Raw genomic sequence first — 10142 nt, forward strand, 5'->3', positions numbered from 1 at the left:
ACATAGCTGCAAGCTCAGTTGAACGACTTTTACGTAATCCAAATTGAATGATCGACAAAAATTTTTTTGACCTCAAGATAGTCCATTACCAGAGTATAGACACACCTTACAGAAATTTTCGAAACCCCTGGTAATACGCTTTTCGGACAATAATTATCGAAGTCTTCAGCAGCACCAGACTTATGCAGCGGTGTAACCTTCGCAGTTTTGAAATCGTTTGGAACCTCACCAGTACTAAGCGACAAATTAATGATGTTAGTCAATGGAGCAACAATGGAAATCGCTACATTTTGTTAAGAAACAAGGTGGAATGTTATCCAATTCAACAGCTTTTTTCCGTACAGCTTTCATAAATGTGCTAACTCTTCTCCTGATGTTACGCGGGAGAATTCAAAATCGTTCTGTTTACGCTTAGATTGAGACGATTTATGGTTCCAAATTTTGTCAAAGAAAACGCAACCTTCTTCAACTTGTTTGTAATTGACGAGAAGAAAGTGCAGAAACCATCTACGATTACATGGGTATCACTCTTTTTTTTGTGCCATCAACTATGAAAGAAGATGATTTTTGATCACCCTTTGACTTTGTAGGAGAAACTTCTTTCACTGCTCTCCAAAATTTATCCAGTTTTGATTAATTTTCCTTTAAAATTGTTAAAGTGGGTTTTCCTGGCACAAGATAGCGTTTGTAACAGTTTCCTTTTCCTTTATACATTAACTTATTCTCTACACGACCAGATTTTCTAGCCTTGCGCATCATTTGATCACAGATATTTATTTCTCGTTTGAGCTCAGCTATCAGCCACGGAGCTGGTTTATTTTTAACACTTTCAGAAATATACGGCGCATATTGATTGATTGTTTTTATGAATATATCTTCATAAAGTGCTAGTATCTGAAGCATTATAAACATTGAACCAATCTTTGGCTGTAATGTCTCTGTTCATATTTTCCGGGTCATATTATGCGAAATTCCTACAAATGATTGTTGTGGGATGTAGTTTGAATTTATAACCTTTCGGACACAGCCAATCATATCCATAGTCGCTCATTCCCGCTGGAATTTTTTTTTTGGACTGTTTGTTTGAATTAATGTTTTTGTTGTTTTTTATTAGATCAATTTTCGACGATTGATTTGTGTTTTTACGTCATTTGAGTATTACCGTTTGTTACTTTTTAATGATATATACACAACAATTTAAGATCAATTTTAGTTCAATATTTTATTTTGAAAATTGATCTGCAAAATTGTTCCGTGTATTCAGGCCTTCAGTATAGTTAATTTCCTTCCATACCCAATTAGTCTTTTTCTTAGTTTCATTTTTTATATTTAATACTAAGTGTTACTGTAAAAAATTTTGAAGTTCGAAGGAAAATTTAGCAAAGCAATGAAAATGGAACCATTCAAATTTTCCAACCATATCAAAATCCAAATTAATGCCGAAAAGTGAGCACGCAATCCATTCACAATGCAAGAAAAGGTTTTCAAATGAGCATATTCTTAGTATATCCTTAACTCGCCAAATCTCATCTTGAATGTGCTTATAGAGTATATATTATTGTAAAAAAAATCCAAAATGTCCAAACTCATTTTGTATAACATGTTATACATTCTAAGGAATTTTAAGACTGTTATTCTCTCAATGGTATGTGGTACTGGTGCGTCCTAGTGATTAACCTGCTGAATGATTAAGGAAATGGTACTTTTTGACGAAGTTTAGCGAGGATCCAGTGTAAAAAACAGATACCTGGTAGGCTATAGAAATATCAAGACGGATTGTTTACATGCCTCGCTGACATTGATAACTTTGCTCAAAGAATTTCTTGTCAGAATTTGCGTTAATCTAAAAGTAAAGGCAATTTTACACAATGGTTTGTAGTCTGGATAGGAAAAGGAATTCATTAAAATTATCATATATGCTCGATTAAACGCCGCACTCCAAACGCTGCATTATTTACAGCACCGCCCTCAAAAAAACGTCACATCTTACACTGAATGCGGCACTCATTCGAAGAAGCGCGGCGTTTAATCGAGGCTGACTTAAAATGTTTGAGTTTTGAGGTTAGGTTAGAGGGACATTCGCAGGGAAAACACTTTAGTTATAGTTATGTATGTAATATATAGCCATCTTTTCTTAAAAATATGTTCTTTTGATTTTTACACAAGCGCCTTCCTCGGTTAAGCACGGCACTAAAAATTTGAGTTTTAAACAAGCGTCGAGGATTTACGGTTTGTTTTGTTTCAATTTTTTTTCTACTATGTCAAAAAAAAAACTAACTGAATTAGGGACAGACAGGAAAAAATAATGATTTTTTCAATTTATTGGACTTTTCAACTTCAATTTCAGTATCCATTTCTTCCTCCAAATCTAAACAGAGCAGCTTAAGAGAGGAGTTTGATCCGCTTGTATGCTGATGTCGTTATTTAGATTTAAATATATTAGATTTAAATACTAAGCTTCTTGACTTTTGTAGGTGAAACAGTTTCAAAACATACATGACCTTTAAAGTGAAGACGTCTTTTTTTTTAAGTTTCACAAAAATCATTTCATGGCAACCTTCAACCCTTATATATTGAAAAAAGATTCACTGACATCAATTGGTACATTACATATTGCTCCGAGAATTCTTGGCATTTGAACTTTTTGGCACAATTACTATTTTCTTAAGTAACAATCTTTTTAATCAAGTATTTTTCAGGGGGTCATCTAAAGTTAATTATTTAGACAGCTTGACGGAATCAGACTTTTTTTTTCACTTTGAACGAGCTTGTGAGGGAGATACAAAGATGTCTGTCCATACTATATACATGGGTATTGAGTACATAGCCTATTTTTAAAAAAAGATAAATACTAAATTTCTGAACTGATCTTCTATACAAACAACGGTTACACATTACACAAACCAAAAATATGTTTGATCTGAAGTTTTCTATGCAACAACTTTTGCAATTTTTCACGAAACTTCCGTTTTTTGGACGTGCTTCATTCCTTAGTAATTATTTTATGTTTACTTGATTTATGTTTTATGAGCCCAACTCTTTTGGTTTATGTAGAAATATCACTTGTGACGTTGATATACTGGACTTCATATGTTACATAGCCTTTTAGAATGAGAGCAGTGCCATCAGGTACAGATGCACCAGTATGACTACGGTGTGAATCAAAATTGTAAACAGAATTTCCACAGTTTAAAATCGAAAAACAACAGCCTTCACCAATTTTTTCAATGTAAGATGAATTATGTATCAAATTACCAATTAAGCGGGTAGGCAATTTGAACATGCGTGCAGAAATCCGAAAACACTGTGAGTGATAAGTAAAGTGACATTACAATCTTTACTATTAATTTAGATGGTAGTTCAGGACCATAAAAATCCTTTGCTGCCAGTATTTTTTATAAAACTAGTCGTTAGCCCGTGGAAAAATCCACGGGTTCGCCCGTCCTTTTTATACCGCATTGCGTGCGTTTCGCTACTTGCACAGCTAAGCTACCATTTTGCGTGACAGACAGACGGACAGACGTATACGGGTATTATAATATAGATGTGTCACCTTGCTGAATTACGTATTATAAATTATTAGCATTTCAAATATTAGCAAAAGTGATATGCGAAAACATTGTATAATATTAGTATTCGTCAAATTTGTCCTTACCTTCGTGAAAGGAAGCCCTAACTACATTTATTGGTAAGCAAAATGTTTGAAGTTGTTGTACAGTTGTTTTGATGTTACAATTTTAAAGAGTACGTGCGTGAAAAGCTTGTAATTTGCTCGCAATCTAAGAGGGCGGTATGAATAAAATAACGAAAAATATTATACCTAGCTTTAGCTAACAGGGTAGTCATACAAAATAAAGGAGTCAATCTAAAGCAGTCGAAAAAAAATTTAGAAATTTAGCTTAATTGACTCCATTCTGATTATGGGTATTCGGAGGCAGTTTGAATAAGTTAGGAAATAGCTTGTGCATATCGGGAAAAGGTGAATTCAAGAACTGGGTTTCTCCCAGTCTGTAAACATATTGGCTATGGCATGCTATAAAATGCTAGTTGAGATTCTGTAGAGGCTAACACAATCTTGAAATTTCTAATCCAATCTACACGGACATAACATCAAGGTCATTTGTGCATGAAAAATTCTATAAAATTTTCATATTGCGAAATAATTCGCGTATACAAGATCTTCTGTCAAAAACATTTCAAGTTTTTGTTTTATTGCATACGATATACATTTTACCTGTCAAAAATACTTTTAATTATGGCCCTCATAAATTTTATATAATGGTACACTACCCATTGTGGCAGTGTTTATGCCAACACTTATTGTTTTTGCCAATGACTTTGCAATATCACAGAGACACTATGCAAAAATAATATCAGCAATCAACATTTTGGCGGTATTATAATTCTCAGTCTTAAAAAGTTACATGTTTCATTGATTAGTCACTTTCTTTTTCTTCACCTTTTGACGATATCAACTAATTTGTAGACATACCATAACGATTTGTGGGTCATCGTAATTGCAAAGATATGCACTGCAAGTAAATCTGTTGTGCTTACCTGCCAAATTATGCTTCCAACCACTGCTAATATTAAAAACTCGTTGCTGGACCGTGGAGAATCCACAGAAATTTAGGCGTGGGAAGGTCGACGTAACTTCATCGTATTTGTTCTTTTAAGCTTAGAGATTTCGTGCATACGGCCCAGAGGCAAACGGTGGCTATTATGACAGAGACTAGCCGGGAAACCCGGCGTCGAAACGCCGGGGTAAGCCACAAGTCAAGGTATGACCCGGCGTTGAACACTCTGTGGAGCGCTTAATAAGAGCCGTAAACTGTGTCACACAATCAGGTGGAGCGCTTTAGTACAGGTATACAGTATGTCGTAAATCAAATAAAGCGCATACACTATTATAGTGCTGCGACTGCAGCGTGTTTTTTAAAAAATCACTTCCCCGCAATGTTAGAGCTGAAATAAAAACAGAGTTATTACTCCATTATAGGAAAACAATCGGTCCAATATTTTATTGTGCGGAATAAGTTCTTGTAAGAGTTCCAAAATTAATCGTGACACTGGTCTGAGCGCTTAGTACAGTAAAACGGTGTTGCACATGAATATAGAGATAATACCCTTTTGATAAAATCTTTATTGCAGCCTTTGTTTAAATAAAAACAATAGAAACAGTCCATTATTAACGCAGGGCTCAACGGTTAGTCCAGGTAAATAATTTTGCACATCTGTACAGGCGTAATACACCTTTCAAAAAAATTATGACAGCTTTGGTATAAATAAAAACACAGGAAACAGTCTGTTGGGGGACCCAGGGTTGAAAAACCAGTTTAAGCCACAACCAACATTGTAACACAGCAGTGAACGCCTGATGGAGCGATTAATAAGAGCCAAAAACAGTGCCACACATTCAGGTAAAGCAATTTAGTACAGCCATATAGCATGTAGTACATCAAGTCAAGTGCACAAAACTTTAGGGTGTTTCCGGTGTCATATATTTTTCAAAAAATAACTTTTCACAATTTAGAATTAAATAAAAACACGGACTATAATTCGTTGTTACCTATTCATAGCAAAAACAGTTAGCCAACCTTTTCTAATTTTTGGTGAATGTTCCTGGTGCAAGTTTAAACAAAATTTTAAGCTGAGCACTTAGTACACGCAAAAAATGTGACACATTCTTCAAAAAACATGATCGCAACTTCGGTTAAACAGAGATACAGGAACCAGCTTGTTGTGAACACTGGATTGAGCGCTTAGAACAAGTATGTCGCACGTATAACCGTAACAACTTTGTTTATAAAAAATTCAGGAAACCGCTTGTCGTTATCATGTTCAATAAAAAAAAATACTCACAAATTTTATTTTGCAGCATAAGTTTTCATAACAGTGATGAAAGTGGTATTCTAGCCGAAAAACGTACGTCCGTAAAAATCGGGCACCGCGCTGATTTTCAAAAAAAAAGCTGCGCACAACCATTTTGAACAGATAAAATAGGGCTATTATTACCCTCCAGGTGTCCTGGCATGACAACGCCAGGTTACGTTACTAGTTATTAAGCGTTCAACGCCGAGTTAAGCAATTAAGGAAAGATAAATCATGACTGAATATGTGTGCTGTATGTATTTAGGTATTTAGGTTAAACGTCTGAGTATGGGTATAAACTCTTTGGAAATTCATGGAAAAATTACACGATAGAGAGCCCCGGCATAAATGATACGTTAAGACGCGTAAGCCTTTCCACACATACATATAGAGCGCCAATATCAGTCCGATATTAGGTGTAATACCCTTTCAAAATACTTCGGTTCAATAAAAAACGCAGGCCGACGCTTACCCAATTCAGCTAAAAAAAATGCCTAGCAAACAAAATTAATTGAACGTAAGCCTTAAGTTGTAAAAGCGTAAGGATTATTTGAACATTTTTGTTGCAGTCAACTACAATAGTCTATTTTCAGTTTTTAGACAGATGTAGCTTACGGTTAGATAACCAACCTCAGTTGCAGCTGAGTAAAAATGAGATTGGCGAAAACAAAATGTTAGGATTAAGGCTCGTGATTGGCTTCCTACACGCGATCACAACAAAGTCGAGAAAGTATATTAGTAGCTTCAAGATTTCGTCAGTGGTGAGCACGACCCACTTTTGACCGATAAACAGAATACCGTTGTTATTTATATGGAGATATGTTATTTGTGGCTTGGTGGTTTGGTGTGACCTACAAATCAAAATTTGTAGGATGCACGTTAGATTTTAAGGACACCTTACACGCAGTAAAATCTGAATATTGTAAAAACAATGCAAGTGGTTTTCCAAAGATTCTTAACTTGCTGGATACCCATGGCTGCACGTATTTCTTAATTCTGCTGTTTTGACTAATATCGTATATGATGGGTTCAATTTTAATAAAAATAACAATGAAGACGCGAAGACTTATCGAATTAATTGTGCTGAGGTGTAAACATCGAAGCAATGGTAACAGCAGCTGCTTAGTACTTACCTACAACCCTGGTCATAAATTATGGGGAAAATGACAGAATATCATTTTTTTACTTCCTCTCCCCCAGTTCAATGTTGTGGTTTGTGTTTGGTTTATTGTCATTATCAAAGTTGAGTCGGGCATACAAATCAACATTTAAACAGGGGGGATGGTAGAGTATAAATTTTTCAAAATTTCCATAATATTTTGTCCAGGGGGTTGTAGGTACTTCCATGTTTCACATATCACTCGATCACTCGTAACCCATGCATGCTTCTCATTAACAGAAGCTTGAATCATATTTCTATTTCGCATTGAAACATCTTTGTCCGTTACAGAAGTTACAGACGTGGTTTTATATGCTGCGTGTTTAGATCATTATTCCATTGTGTTACCACCCCCCACAAACTGCTGCAAGACATATTTTAATGCATATTATTTTCACCCCTTAAGCCTATTCGGCGCAAGAATGGGGGCAGATTTTGCCCCCAATCTTGGTCTCTTTTTAAACTATTTTTGCTATGCTACATGGTTATGATACTTATCTATTAGGCATTTATTATGCCAAACTATTTAGGTCATATTGTCATATTGGCTGTTTTAGTCACGTGATTTATCCCATTACTCGAAAATCGGATTTTCGGAAAAAAGGATTTTCGGGCAATTCTTGGCCTTTATTCATGCGAACTATATAAAACTCGAAAAATATGTTGAGAACTTGTATTTGGCTGGCGGAAATTTTGAACAGATGAAAAATAATTTATCCTAGAACGTACGTAATTGAATTTTATGCAGATAGTGGTATATTAGACAAATTATAGCGTCACAGTGAAAGTGATAACATAAGCAAATAATTTGATTTGATTCAATATGTAAAAACAATTCAAAAGTTATAGAATATATTTAAAAGTGATTTTAACTTTTTTTCCGGGAAGTGCAGACACAAAAACTTGCATTGCAATAATGGTCCTCTATGAGACTTAGCTAATGCTTTCCACATGCTCAGTTTACTGGATTGTTTTCTTCCCCTTCCTTTGGCCTCAGTCTAATAACAACTGCCAATACCACTTCTATAAAAGTTAAATATTGCATTGCAACTACACTGAATTGAAGAAAGAACTAGTACAACGCCAAGACTTTATCTTTAGTCCAGGTTTTTTGAACATATATTTACTTGGGGTGGAGGGGCTGAGGGCGCATTCTGCCCCTCTTCATTATTTGATAGGTTTGTCTAAGTTATATCAAACTGTAACCAAAGCAAAACAAAATGGCGGCACTTTGCCTATGACGTCATCCGAAGTTAGAAATACATGATCAAAATCCTACTATCTGTTTAAAATTCCATTAGAAGGACTTTTAACATTCTGTTCGTAGTTTCGGATGTCCAGATAAAATATATCCAAATAATTCTGCTTTTTACATAATTCGCATGTAAAAACTCAATAAATTGCCTAATAATTTGATTTTATCCCATTTTTGATTAGAATCCGAAAAAAAGGGGAACATTTTTTTTGCTGGCCACAATTCACAGAATGATTCCCGTTGATGAAAGTTGTGGTATAAAAGCTAATGATAGCTATTATGTATTTCTCGTTATAAAGATTTCAGAAAAATCCAACTTAAGTGTGTTGTCATATTTTGTTGTTGATATTTTTTAAATAAAAAACGTTAAAGATCGTTTAATTGTGGTTAAAACTGATTTCGCTTCTTTTAAGGACTTTGGGAAGCATTGACTTAGACGTTGTACTTCTCCCTAGAATCTCCTATAATTAAATCCGGATCATTTGAAATGATTTATTATTGAGTTAATAAGATTTTATATTGTAATGCCTAGACGTCTAATTAAATCTTTTACCTATTAGAGGGAGCTTTTTCGACAGAAAATTCATTTTAGAATCAACTTTTTAGATTTCTTATATTATCAACAGATCATAAACTTAAAATCGAATCGCATTTAAATACGTGTTTAAATTTCAAAACCACTGCAATTGTAATTGACTTCTATTCTAAGTAATGCAGTGTTATTCCTTATGTTAAACTACCTGTATTTAAAAAAGGAGGCGTTTAATTGCATTTGCGTTTAATTCCCTACTATAGGCTACGCAATCAGGTAAATTTGTCCCAGCATAGTATCACTGAGGTGTTTAATCGATTAGCTTAAAAGGCCTTAAAAAATTGCCTTGCGGATATCGTTAAAAATCTAAAGGAACAAATTATAATTTGTTTCATCCCATTAAGCTGACAGTCTGACTCAAGAGGTTTAAAAAGCAAAATTCGGTATGAATAGATAATACTGACCGTAAATTGTTTCTAAACCTTCAAGGGGATCTATGACTATGGGATATATATTAGCTCTTCCGCCTAAATATGTTCTGTTATCTATGGCACGGAAGTGTATCAAATGATTAGCTTATAACTATATTCTTCTGGTGTTACTTTTTCTTGTTTTTGTCTTTTCCAAATTCAATGGCAAAGTAGCTACTGCGGGGAATATATCCTAAGCAATGCACGTAATGCTTGATTACCGGTATCTAGTTATTGCCAAAATTTTTAAACGTGCTGTTGAACAGATAAATTGGTAAACCACCTAACAGGACATACAATTTCCGTAGAATGGAGGACGTATCAAGTGACGTCAAAGTAATTTGTAGTGATAATACAAAACAATTATGCGTATACATTTGGGAAAATAACTTCCATATCAGTTCCTACACCTTCCCTCTTTTATTTTTAATTGTATATCCGTTTCTAATTATGGAATGGCTACCAAATATCATTATTCATTGAACTGAAATATTTATTATCACACAGAAAAAGCAACCCATACTTTCTTTGAATATTATTATTGCCACAAATCGTAAAAATCAATTTTGAATAAACTTGACAGAGAATGTTGGACGGTATCAGTCGGTGAGAGATTTTAAAGTTGATTCACCTGTATCATAGTATAATAATTGAGCATTTTTTTTAAGGCTAAAAAATTTGGTTTTATTTAATGTCATCGTACAATATTTAAATATAAAAATTTCAACAAAACAATTACCGTGAATGTACTAATGATGGCATAACAGGTCCAAAGGAATTCCTTTTTGTTCTACAAAGAATTGTTCGCTGTAAGAAAACCAGATTTTTAAAATATTTGGTATATATATTTGGTTG

This window comes from Hydractinia symbiolongicarpus, chromosome 6, assembly GCF_029227915.1.
Source record: "Hydractinia symbiolongicarpus strain clone_291-10 chromosome 6, HSymV2.1, whole genome shotgun sequence".
NCBI lineage: Eukaryota > Metazoa > Cnidaria > Hydrozoa > Anthoathecata > Hydractiniidae > Hydractinia > Hydractinia symbiolongicarpus.